We start from the raw sequence: 13,994 nt of genomic DNA, 5'->3' as shown, positions 1-13,994 counted from the left end.
AGCGGGGGGAAACCAGAAATCGCGCCTCAGAGGTAGAGAGCTATTCTGGGAGCCTCCGAAGCGCCTTTAATTAAATAACTGTTGTAGTCTGCTGCCCCCGCTGCTTGTCTGGTGAAAGTCTACAGGCAACTGTCATTTATAAACTACACCGGTGTGTGTGTGCGTGCGTGCGTGGGGAAGGGGTTTTCTGGCGCTGGCGTGACAGGAAAAGTTGGGCAGCGGATGGAAGCGGGCCGCGGAGCGGACGAGAAGCGCCCCGGGCTGTGCGGGCGGTGGTGCCCGCGGGAGAGCCGGGGGGACGAGGGGGGTCACCTCCCCGCTTCCTCCTGCGGGGACAGAGCCCGCTCAGCGCAGGGGAAAACGCCCCCCTACGACCCCAATTTCCAGGCTACTGAGACCCCCGAACTAGCAGTTAGCAGTCTGAGGTTACCCCTCCCGGCGAGGCAGGGAGAAGCCCCGCGCACTTCCCCGCTCCAGGAGTTGCAAACGCCGAGCGGCGAGGAGCGGGGCCGCCCTTCGGCAGCGGCCGGCCGGCGAGCCCGGGCGCGGTGGGGCTCCGGAGCCCTGACAGCCTGCTCGTCCGAGGCAGCCGAATAAATAAAGACGTGTCTCTGTGTCCCGGGTGCGAGCAGGCGCCCGCTCCGAGCCGGGCGCAGCTGCCTGCCGGGTGTGCCGCCCCGGCCGGGAGAGCCTTCCCGGCGGGGAACAAGTCAGGCTGGCGTGCGCCGAGGCGAGGGGGGTTCGTGTGGGGAGCAGACACGCGTCAAGCGTAGAGCCAGCGCTGAAACGCCGTCCCCGGGCGCGCCGGAGCCCCTTTGGCTCGGCGAAGCCATTCGGAGCCCCTGTGGTCGCCCCGCGGCCGGCGGGGGCAGCGGCGCTTGGCCGGTCCGCGGCGGGGCCGGGAGGGCGCGGCCGGAGCCGCCGCTCGGGAGCGCGGCGGGGCTGCCCGGACTCCGGGCCCCGCGCTCGGCGCGGCCGGGGCCGCCTCGGCGGGAGTTGGCGCCGCGCTCGCCGCTCGCAGGGGCTCGTTGTGGCCGGGGCTGCCCAGCCCGCTCGGGCGTGTGTTCCTGTGCACGTACCGAGGGCACACACCGGCGCCGGTGTGCTTATGTGAACACAGAACGTGCATTATTGTCCTGCTAAATGCGAGCCCGTGCGAGTCACTGGGATTTAAGAAGGGCTCACGCCTGATATAAAAGGCAGGCAGTTTCAGGGAAGACTCCTTTGAAACCATCAGAGGGGGAAAATGCTTAGGAACGCAGACAATAAAATCAGGTTTAAACCAGCTCCTTTATCTAAAGTTAGTTTCATTCTGTAGCGAAACAGTTCGGTGAAAGAATGCCATTGTAAAATGATAGGTTCCCTTACATCCCCTTTCAGGAGAGCAAGCCGTATCACAATGGAAGCAGGAAGAATTGCTGGCAGATCCAGAGTTGATCTGTTCTAAATACCAGTGTTGAACTGTATCTAAGGGAAAACGCGGGAGATAATTCAGAATGCAGGAGGTCTATTTATAGCAGGACTATATAAACTGTAGGATATATACACAAAGTTGAATTAAATATGCATGATTAGGAAAGGTGTTTCGAAGGAGAAGGTGTAATCATTACATAGCATTACAACGGACGAACAGATGAGCTTGCAAGAGCTTCCAGGGTGAAGATGAGAAGAATTTTTAAGACACATATTCTTTCTGGTGCTCAAGGCTCCTTTCTATTTTCATCTTGTGCGTATTACGTTACCATTTATATCAGTCAAATTCATCAGCTGAGGATTAGCGGTAGATGTTAGTCTGAATATGAAATCAAAATGAATATGGGATTTTGCTGCAAATACATTTTTCTTACAAGTTTTAGCACTTAAAAAGGCAGACTTGGCTCAGACTTGACTGTCAGCCATATTCGTGTTTGTTTGTTTTTACCTGAATTGAGTTAAAAAAAAAAAGCTTTCAAACCTTCTTGCTAAATTTAGCAACATAGCCGAAATAGAATTTGTTTTGTTTAAAACAGAACAGCAAACAGAAAAACTTTAAAAAAAAGTGCTGATATGAGAAGATGGGTCGACTACTGGAAAAATAGTTTTTTTATTCCAAATCAATATGATGCACTCTCAACATCTTACACGAGGTAAAAGGATCCCTTGTATAATATCAATAGCGGCTCAGCCATAGCTTTCTCAGAGCATCTTTTCCTGGCATCTCAAGGCTTTAATGAGAGTATAAGTAATCAAAATACAACTCAACAATGGAACCAGTCAGGTTAAAGAGAACACTGACTTCTAGAAGCATAATATACTGTCTGGCAGCTGTGAAAAGAGAGCTATGATGTTTGCTTTATAATTCAGGGAGTTTGAGGGATGTGTTTCAACCTTTATATTTTGGTGCATTATTGCAGTTTGTTTTTAAGCACAAGCTTATATGCGTGATTTGTTGGTAATGTTCTTGGAAGGAGCTTTTCCATTGCATATTAAATTTCAAAGTGCATCACAAAAATGCTTGTAATGGAGAAATCATGTCTAGAAACTTTATGAAGTCTGTTTTGAATCAATTTCTTAGATAGTCTTCCAGAATATAAGGCTCCATACTGGTTACAAATAAGACTTCACATTATTGAGGATAACTTCAAAAAGATTGAGTGTTCTCCTGAAGCTTGCTGTCTTTTTTTATAGTTATTGTGGAACAGGGACTTAACCATTATGCTAAATTCTAGAGCAGTCAAACTTGTAGACTTAAATCCTGAGAACTTTGAACTGTGGTTGCATAAACTTACCTGTGTTGTCTTGCCAGTGTGTATAAAACTGAGATGAAGGAATATCCATCAGAATTCCTGTTGATTTATCCTGTATTCTTCATTTTTAGACCGTCACTCTACTTCTGGTTCTTTATTTTTGCCGGAACCTTCCTGAGTGCGTCTTCTGGAAATTCTCTTTACATCTGTTTCTTAATTAGTAGTCATGAGTAAATAACAGCTATTTCTAAGTGCTGCAAGGGGTATTCAGCCTTGCAAGAGCAATAATATTTCTCGGCATAACCTGTCTATGCAGAACTGGCAGCATTATTTGTATTAATTATTTTTCATTCTCCACTTAAGAATTAGATACGTTGTTGTGTTACTAATCTATGTGGTCGGGAAGTGCTTGAAAATATTTTGAAATGTAGTTTGTGAATGAAATTCTATCACTAACACATAAATTTGGATACTTATTTTAATTTGACGTCAAAATCCTTGCAGTATAGAAGTAAAATGGGGAGTGTGCTGCCTGACTGATGCCATTATTTCAGAGATTTTTTCCTGCAACTCTCAGCCGTGGACTTAGTAACTGGCACCATTTTCTTTGTCCTGTGTTTTCAAACATAGAAGTGCACTGTATGACACACTTGGGCAAAATGTATTCTGTGGGTATGAGTAAGTCAGTGAAAGGAGAAGCTAAGAGCCAGCCTTGTGGGTTGTCTCTTTGTCTTTACAAGAGCAGGGACAGAAGTGCCCTAGTATAGCTTTCTGCCAGTATTTTTGGGGAGTTGAACTGAGTGTAGTATATTGCCTTTATGCATTTTTATTCTTTTACTTAGAGTGGCCGCTTCTCAGGGGCAATCGACCAAAATAGACTTTTTGACTTACTTTTGTTTCCATATTTTCTTTCTTTTTATTATTTTTTTTAATGTTATTTGAGTAGTAGAACACGAAATCTATGCAGGTTTGGAAACATGCTGGATTAATTTGTGTTAATGCCCTGCATGTGTATAGCATATACTGAGTACGTCTGTATATGAGAGTGTTGGATGAGAGATGCCAATCTGTACAAGATTGGACAGTGCACTTTATGGTTTTTGAAGATGTTTTTCTTAAATGGAAAAAGACTCGGTCAATAGTTGTGCATTATTTGGTGGTGAAAACCAATGGAATAATACTATCATTCAACGGAAGTTACATTTTAACAGAGCCTGTAACATCTGTGCAAATTAAAAGAAGGCTGTCAAAACTAAATTAGTTAAGAAAAAAATGCAATCCTGGTTTAGTATTAACAGAAAATACTATGTAATTTTAAAAAAGACTGAATCCTGGATTTGAAGTTTTCCTGACTCCAAGGGGTGTTCGTGCACAAAGCTGAAAAAACAGCAGTAAAAATGAAAGTAAAACTGAAGACACCTATTTTCTTGACATCCCAGCAAATGATAAATGATAGGATAATGAGAAAGATGTAGTTTATTAAAAACAGGTAATGGACTTTATTAAAAATGTTGTTAAACATGATTCTCTTTCTTTCAGTGATTAATACCTAAATTGCTCATTCAACACAGTAGCTTTGAAAAGTGTATTCTGATGGCAGGTTCATCTCACAAAAAAAGCCCAGTTTAAACTAGGAATGAACCATTTCTTCATGCCCCAGAGAAGAGCAACTGAATAGTTACGCAGTAGAGCACAATAGCACAGCTTTAAAGCACATGCAGAAAAAGGGCAAGATATTATTGTTGTATCTAATTTTAGAGGAAAAACTCATGTGCAGATTGTGAGTTACAGTTATGGCTGTGATGAACCAATGCTGCTCAGTGCTTTATACATTAGATGGGATTTTCAAAAATGCAGTTTTGTTCAGGAGAGAATGTCAGTAGTTCTAGCAATGCGTTCTGAAGGAAGAGGGCAGGGAGTTCTTAGCTGGTCAAACGTTCATGTGGTCTAAGCAGAAATGTAAAAGTGCAGGGTTTGCATTGGAATGAGAATGGGGTCATCCACCCTTTGTACTCATCATCAGGGAAGCAGAACCTTCTTCCAGAGAGACCATAGGAAATCAATGTGTACACTTTGCTAGTGTAGAGATAAATGGGCACTGCAGAAGGGTATTAAATATAAAAGGGCAGCAGTAAAATGATTTACTACATGAAGAAGTGGAACTTTCTTTTGGTCACCTAAAAGGCAATTTTCATTTTTTGATAACATAATTATATTTTTTTAATACTAATAACAGAAAAGGCTGGCAAATCAGCTATTTTCCATGTATTTGAGCTATACAATATAAGCTAGGAAAGCCTTGATAACAAATAGCAGCTTATTTACAGACATTTACATGTTTTTTTAACATATTATCTGGCACCTATAATTTAGATTATAATGATCTGATCTGACTCACCAAAAGTTAATGGGTTTTTTAATGTTTTTTTCCTGAGGCAGTGTGGATGCTTGTGATCCAGTTTGTCTCGCCATGACCAGAAGGTATCACTGAGGGATACCAGCACAACGGATGCACATAGGAGAGAACCTGACGTACATTTAGGTGTGGAGGCTTAATGAAATGTGGAAGAGCAGGTGCACAGTCCTAATGTGTTGGTGGTTTTTAATTTCCTATGATGTGTCTGTCTGCTGTGTGAGCAAAACTCCTTGTACATTTAAAACTTATAGGACTGTAAAACTGCTAAAAAGGACAGAAGCCAAATAAGTCGACAGTATTTTTTTGTCTTAAGCTCTGTGTTCTCTACAAGTGGCAGTTAAGATTCTCCTTCTGCTGCATAGCTGTGTGTTACTGTCTCCTCTCTAAAGGTAAAATTAAGGTGAAGACAGATTAATAGGAGAGCGACCCTTGCTCTGGTTATAGCACTTGTGACACTGGTGCTAATTTTGGAAGGAGAAATTGGGTATTTGCAGTTCCATGTGAACTGACTGTGACCCAAAATGATGAGAGGTGTGTCTAGGCTAGCACTTTTCTTGAAGGCAGGAGTGTGCTGCATTCATCCCAACACTGCTGTGCTTTGGTTAGTGCTGTAGGCTGATCTCATTGCGTTGATCAGAATTCCTTTTGGATAAAGCTGGACTGTGAGATGTGTTCCAGGAGTACCCCTAGCACATTTGAGCTACAAATTTATACTCAGCTAATGAGATGAGATCAGATCTAGGGTGAGGTTAAATAATCAAACCATACCTTGAAGTGTGTGCTGCAGAGCGTGTCGTGTAGACATCAAATCCTCAGCACCAGCTCTCTGACTCTTCCAGTTTTACAGTTCCACAGTACTTGCTTGTGTAGACAGCCATTGCATCCAGTTGGGTTTGTCTAGCAGAGAGTGCACGGAGGCCCATATTTGGGGAGCTGGTTGGAGGCTTGTGGCTGGAATGGGTCACCTAACATGCACCCTTATGCTGCAATCATGAGGCCATTATTCTTTCCCTCAAACAGGGGTAGTTTGTGCTGGCATGAAGAGGAAAGGTTCGTTTCACCACTTGTAATATAACAGGAGTGAATAAGAGGCACTGGTACTTTGGCTTGGTACTTGGTACTCTCCACATTTTTAACCCATTTTATTATTTGCAAGAGCAATTTAGTTCCTAATGTTAACAATGAGTGATTATGATTCTGTACTTCCGTTTACAGCACAAATTAGCATTTTGTTTTCCATTACAGCTTTTGAATGAGGAATTTAATGTATAATTTGCTGCAAATAGATGTTATCATCTCTTTGGATGTGAACAACCACATAAACTTGAGCAAATGATAAAAATGGAATCAATTACTTCTCAAATGGAAGTAGTTTACAAACCTTCACACACAAATGGCAATAGTTGGTGGTTATTGTAACAAATAATTAGGTTTTTTTTAAACAACATTTATTGAATTCTATTGACAATTTACTAATTGCTTATAGAATATTTAATCATCCCCCTCACAAAATACATGCCAGAAAATATATGGATTTTTTTAAACTGTAGATTCCCTCAGTTGTCCTTGTATGAAGCTTTTCTCATACTTTTACAGTTATATTCACCTGTACAAATGTTCCAGAAGGGTAGCACCGAACCACAAATCATGCTGCTGCTGATTAGAGAGTTTCACAGTACTCTGGAATTAGTAGATTAGGATTGAAACTGTGGAGGAGGGAAGAATTAAGAGTAAGTGTTGTAGGCTGTATGCAAAGCCTGCTGAAAGTGATGTAAATTTTTCTGCCACTTTTGACCTCATGATCTATGTTCTGGTTATTAGAAGGGTAAAGAAGAGAAGAGACATTATTACAGTTGCTAGAATGAGTGAATGCTGTCAGTCTCTACTGTAGGGGGAGGCCATATCTTGTACTTTAATGAGTTTCCTAGTGTGAATTTCACCAAGAGAGTTTTCCACTGTCAGTTGCTGTGATCTGTTTCTGTATTATACAGAGTTATTCATGCCTGGAAAAATAACAATCCACAGACAAAATCAGTGTGAGAAACAGTCCAGAATCACACTCAGTCGCTTCCCATTGCAGAGACTTTCCTCATATCACTAAAGGACATAATCCAAGCGTCATTTTCAACCCCTTCTTTTCAAAGAGGCTATTTCTAAATTCTGATGATTTTCTACATACTGGCTTGCGTATTTGTTTATTTCTGATCCCCCAAAGCTCTGACCCTAAAGTCACTACCTACATGATTTTCTGTCACTGTGAATTAATCAGCCTTTTTCTCAGAGTCATCACCAGTAGCCCCAATGTATCCATCCATTCTGTACACAACATAAGCCCTGATTGTACATAATGTCTTGATTTCCCTACCTACTCTCTTACCATTACTTAAAAATACAAATGGAAGTCTATACTTTGTCTCATTTAGTACTTTAGACTTTACACCTCTTGTCCTTTCAAAGCCTTTGCATAATTTAGTTTTTCCCTGTTTATCATTAATACCACCTCTTTTTGTTTATTACTGATGCTGGATTTGATGCTTGCTGGGCTGGTTCCCTGAACAAGCCCTTTTTGCTCTCTCATGCTTTCCCCTTTGTCTCATTGAAGTCATGAGCCCACTGAGGAGCTTTCATCTACCTGGTGTCTTGAAAGCCATTGTTGTCTAATTATTAAAAATGTGTAATCTTATTTTGCACTTGGAAAACTGTGGAACAAACTGACTAAAACTTAATTCATCACTCTGCTGCATTTCACTCTACTCCTCTGTTCCTTGTTTCTTTAGGTTGGTGTCTGCTGCCATACTTGGATCAGGCTGTAGATCAGATGAACAATAGCTTTTTATTATTCTAATAATTAAAAAAAGACTAATGATGTATTTTCTAATTTGCTTCACTCTACCAAACATTGAAGTAATTAAGGGGGAAAAAAAAGACAGAATGGGAGTAGTACAGCCTGCAGTAATTCATGGTCCTGTAGTCAGCCTTTTAGCCTTCTTTTGAGACGATGGAGCTGATTGTTTAAGATGGAGATTTTTCCTAATTTTATTTTTGAAGCAGCTGTTGGTTGTAAAAATTCACTTGCCTTCTCATTTTGACTGTAAGTCTGCTTTTTTGTTTGGCCCCTTTTTTTTGTCTTTCAGAGCAAACTGACCTGAGCTAGAGCAGGTCAATGTTATTATACTGCGTGTTTGCAGTGAACTTTTTTGAAGCTTAGAATGTGTGTCTGGTGTAATGGTTCCTGAAGAGTTGATGGAACTTCACTTTAGGAATGTGTGCATGGCTTCATAAAACATATCCACAGTTGTCACAGGCTCCCTGGACTGAGCAATTCACAATGTCAGAGGTTTATTTGGATTGTAAAACTCACACACTCACTCTAACGAGATAATTTACTTCAACCATTTCCTTTATTTTTCTGTTTCTTTTTAAAATTATATTTTTTGAATCAAACAGCACATTGTGAATTGATAGATCTGCTAAACTTGGACTTGTCATTCATGATACTTGTTATTATATCTGCCTGCTACCTACATGTCTCAGTTTGCTTAGGCCTTGATCCAGCAGACCACTTAATTGCTCAACAGTAAGCACTTGGAAGTCAAGGGGACTGCTTGCAGGGTTAAAATGGATGTGAGGTGTATCACATTAGGGCCTTAAACAGCTGTAGCTTGGGGGCAGAGAGCTTTGCTTCCATCTTGTTTGTCAAGAACTTGCCATGCTTTGAATCCATTGCAAGTATTGATGGTAACTGTGGTGGTGGGAGATAGAAAGCAGTGAGGAGATCAAGGAGACCTGGTCATGGTAAAGGGAACCTGCCAATTCTTCTGTGGCTGTTCATTCTCTTTCTTTTAAAAATGGTTTTACAAATAAAAGATGATTACTCTTCTCCCAGACAAAAAGCTTAAATGCATAGGTTGTGCTCTAAAATGCAAAATTACTACAGAAAGCCTTCCATAAAATATATTTGAGAGTGGGAAAATCCAGGTTTAAAATAAAGGGAAAAAAACAATGGGTGTAAACATGTAATGGAAAAAAAAAGAGTAGGACATGCACACACTGAAACAATGACAAAATGAACTACTGACCAAATAAATTAGCAAAACAAAAGTAAGGTTGCACTCCCAGCCTTTTTTTATTTTCATCCAAAAGACTGTTAATTGCTGGAGGATTAAAATAATTCATATTCAAGGATAGAAAGTGATAACGATATGCAGAGCTTGGATGCTCCAGCTCTACAAGAGACAGTGAAAGGAATACTTTTCTGTCTGTGTGATGTCAAAGCCAAAAGAGGGGGGGAAAAAAAAGGAGGGGTTGTGGCTCTTTGATGTCACTTACAGAATAAGAATAATGCTGTAAAAGAAATAGCATAATCTTTTTCTATTTATCTAAGTCCTTTTATTTTCCTAAAGAGTTAGGGCAGCATTGTTAATTGATTTTTCTGACACTCATAATAACAGCTGTATTAAAAATAATTTACAAAGAATTTTTTTCTAGAAGCTGAGCCCTGCAGAATCTGTTGTAGAAAAGTGGGTAGAGAGTGGATTATTATACATCACTGTTCCCACATAATTATAATCTGCTTGATTGGTAAAATGCATGTTGTGCTTTTGCATTGTCCATTTTCAACCAGTGGTGTCTTTCCAATGAGATTTGCTGGTTTAATAGTAATAGCATCAGGAAGTCTCATGCCCTTTCAGTATAAATAAAGGTTGTCCTAACAGCTGCTCAGATTGTGCTGGCATAGTAGTCATCTTTGCAGGAGTGTCAGTTTTTGGCTAGAATATTTTAACACACTGGGGCTTTTTTCTGGTTACCAGTGGTTGAATCATGTCCACCTGTGAAAACAGATGTGTGGCTTTTTTGGGAAGTAAAGTTAATTAGGGGTCATTTATGAATTGGTTGTCTTTTTTAAATTTATACTTCATTTTTTAATTTATTTACTGTGAGGTTAGAGGATACTTTTAGAAAACAAATTGGGTGTTTTTATGAACATGAACTTGAACAGATCCGAACAAACAACATTTTAAAGAAAATTTTGGGTACGTTCGTGACAAAAAGAACCTTTCAATTGCTCATTAGCTTTTAAAGCAATGTTAGAAATGAAAAGATGAAATACTTGCTCTATACAATGATAACTAATAAAATTGAGACAAAAATGGAAAATAAAAATGACTGGCCTATCTTTGTGCATATTGTGTATTAATATTGCTATCTTGCCATTTTGTAAGGATGCCCACAGTCTTTTAAAATCTGTATGGGCCAACATTTAACACACATCTCACTAAATTTTTTGTTTTCTTCATCTTTGACTTTCATCTCTGAAAGGAATTCTTTAAGTGAAAACTGGAAAATATTTGCCACATTTCCATTTCTATTTTTCCTTTTGTGTTTATTATAGTCATTTGTACCTTTAACATTGATGTCTATCTATTTTCAAGTCTTCTGGTAGACAACCCAGTTTCATGGAAAAGAGAGCTTTTCATGTGAAGAAAGTTTTAGCTTTGTGATTACTTTCTTATTCTTCTTGTTCTTGATTGTTATATAAATTAAATAGCAAATATGGAAAAAACCAAACAGCAGCAATTGCTGTTAAAATTAATTAAAAAAATAAAATTAGATAATTTACAAGAATTGCTGTCAAAAATAAAACAAGCAAACTTGTTTAATTTCTGTTACTCTTGTTGCAAATAAGTGTCATACGAAACGGAAATCTGTTCATTAGAGCATCCTGAGCAAGGATGTTGTCCCTGTGCACATACTGGGGCTGCACAATGTATGAAGAAATGACAGCCCAAGTGTACAGAAATGTCTCTGGAATTACCACTAAACCTTCATGTCTGAATGAACTATAAACTCGTTGAGCAGAATTCAACTTTCCTAAGACAACTGCAACTGTAAAATAGCAATGCAAGCAGGAAAAAAAAAGATTGTTATGTATATATTTTGCTGCCTTTTTTTTTTCCCACATGAGGAAAAAAAAGAATATTTGGAAAGATCATGGAGAGACCATTATAAAACAATTCTACTTGTGGAGATCATAAACATATATGTCCATGAAAGCACTGCGCTTCTCCCGAGAGTAGATTGAACTACAGGGCTTGCTTGGTGCTTTGGATGTAATCCCTCTTAGAGAGTGCCAGTGAAAGACTTTGCATGTTTGGAAGAGTATGTTGCCTATCAGGATTTGCAGAGGATGAGGAGATGATTTATTTCTAGTGGTTTTAGGTGTTTTCTGTAAGGCCCATTCCTTGAGCAGAATGAGCATCTGTTGGATTAGTAGTTGCCCAGGATTATGAAAAGATGTGGCAGTGCTACCTGCAGTGCAGGTTTCTAAGGCCTAACATGTTAGGTTCCTATTTTTGGATATAGTTTTGCCATATGTTAACTGTATTAACTGGGTTTTGCCACAATTTTATGTCTCAAGCAAGGGTAGTTTTTTGGTTGGTTTTGTGTCTTGGTGTTTGGCTCTTTTTTAATGCAAATATGAAGAAATGTGATTTTAATCTCTTCAGAAATGTTACTAGATTAAAAAAAAAAAAAAAAAGAAGCAGAATTTCATACTGCAGTATATAATTAACTCTTGTTACCAGGAAAGGCTGTATAAAGTATGGAACTTTTTTAAAAAATATATTTGTTATTTTTATTTTTTCTTAATGAAGATTATTAAGTATAAGACTAAAAGCAAACAAGAGAATGAAAGGACTGTAATATTGAGAATATTTTATAAAATATATATTCTTTTGTAGTTTAGAAGATGTAAAGCAAAGTGGCAGCAAAAGTCAGAGCTGTATTTGATTAGAAATCAAAAGGTTATTAATAGTGCTGATTACTTCAGCTTAGTTATATCTGCTCTAGTATTACTCTTATTTGTTTGCAACACTAATCAACCTCACTGTAAGCCCTTATCTTTGACCAGCCAGAAGAAATCATAAAAGGAAATAATTGTTTAGCGAGAAAGACTTTGATAACAGCATGACTCTTGTGTGGGAGACAAGGAGATAACACTGTTGGAATGAAATGATATAACCAAGGTAGCTAAGGTGATAAATTCTTTAGCTGTCTTGTCCTCAGCAGTAAAATATACAACCAGTTAAAGATGTCTTTTTAAGAATTGTTTTAAGAACTGATCATGTTTCGCATTTGCATGTGTAGAGGAAATGGAGGAGATTTGGTTTTGAGAATAATACTATTTCATAAAGCCACAGATTTAGCCAGAGTTTGACCAGGTGATTCAGACACAACTTACTATTCAGTTATCTCTCTATTGAAGTGAAAATTGTGCTTAGTGTTGGAATTTGATTTGACCAAAATATTTTACAAAACATAAGTATTTATCTGAAGGAAGGCACTGAGTATTCAGTAAAGCTTTTGCTACTTACTGTATTGGTTTATCATTCTCATTGTTTGCTCTCTTTATCAGGTCTTGGTTTTCATTAGAGTTGCTCAGAATTAATTTTCTAGGCAAAAGTTCTCTTTATGACTTGACCTGGTAGGTTGGGAAGCCCTTCAGTACGTTTTTGTTTCTACCTACAAAAAGTACTTTTACTTAAGACACCAGTCTGTATTTTTTTTCTTTTTTAAGCTAATCAAAGTGACCTCTTTATGACTCTTACCAGAGGACATTTTTTACAGACTTCAAGTACATTTGCATAACTTATCTGTTTTCCTTCCAATTTTTTGATTTCCCTTCAGGAAAATCAGATGCCAGAAGCACAAGATGGTACTTCAGTATTGGTCTCTACAATGCTGTCAGTGCTACAGAGAAGAATTCATTTACTTGCTTCTCTTCATTATGTTCAAGGTTCTAATTCATTTTTTGCTGTAGTGTCACAATGAGAGCTCACATTGAGTAACTTGTGTATGTGAATACTTGCTGAGTTAACTGAGCTGTGACTATCCAGGATATAGCCTACCACCCTGTACATACATTACATTTTCTGTGAATTGATCTGCAACTTAGTACTTTATTCTATCCAAACAAGCTCAAGAGCAAGCAAGCAAGGAAGAGTCAAATCCACATGTTTTAGCATCAGTGATTGTCTGTAGTGGTTTCAGCGTGGTGTAATCGGCAGTCAGGTGTGCTAAGGAAGTTACCAGGCAAGTTGTTCACCTTTGCTGCCCCACTGTGTTAGTGTGACTTTGGGACAGAAGGCTCTCCGTCCAAATTGTCAAGCTTAACTGCTCACTCATTTGCTCCCTAACTTGGTTCTTTCAAAGTGACCTAAACTAATAGAGCATTGAAAAATTTTACTGTTATGAATCTTTACAACAGCAAGCAAACCTGTGTTTATTTTGGAAGAGCTTGGGTAGAGTGGTGATGTGCTGTCCTGCTGGGTGACCATCAAGGAGTGATGATGAGCAGCTAGAGGTCTGTAGTGGTGGCAGCCTGGGTCAGCTGCAGCCTCGAGAGACTCACTGAATTCAGCCTGTTTGCTGTAAAAGCACTAAACTGGGAGAGGTACTGTGTAAATAAAAATGAAGAGCTTTTTCTGGGAAAGATTTGAGATGAAAACATTGGGAGCTTCTTTTTTTTCAGTAGGTGTGGATTTTTCCTCACTGAAGAGCTATAGATAGTGAATCGATTTTTTGCAGATGTGTGTTGAAGTTGTGATTTTTATATTTTCCCCTGCCCATTTGCAAGGAAGTAATGATTTTGAGTGATCATATTTTTGAAGCTCAGCTTTAGACATCTCAAATAGGGCTGACTTTCAACAGCTAATTGTTTAGTTTTTACTGAATTTTTGAGCTTTTGAGCAACCAAATCTTCAACAACAAGAATCTGTGTCTCTTGACATGCATGCCTCTGATATTTAATGTGTGAAGACAGCTTGCAACCACATTTCAGGGAAAGCTGTATG

General features: G+C 39.2%; 1 protein-coding gene across 2 annotated transcripts in view; it reads left to right on the top strand.

Moving 5' to 3' along the window:
* Positions 1 to 13,994, top strand: part of PPARGC1A (PPARG coactivator 1 alpha) — a 366,794-nt gene that overhangs the window by 1,247 nt on the left and 351,553 nt on the right. The gene's annotated exons all lie outside the window — the stretch shown is intronic.

The sequence above is a fragment of the Motacilla alba genome, chromosome 4 (assembly GCF_015832195.1).
Source record: "Motacilla alba alba isolate MOTALB_02 chromosome 4, Motacilla_alba_V1.0_pri, whole genome shotgun sequence".
Classification (NCBI taxonomy): Eukaryota; Metazoa; Chordata; class Aves; order Passeriformes; family Motacillidae; genus Motacilla; species Motacilla alba.
This window is presented reverse-complemented; position numbering and strand designations above follow the sequence as displayed.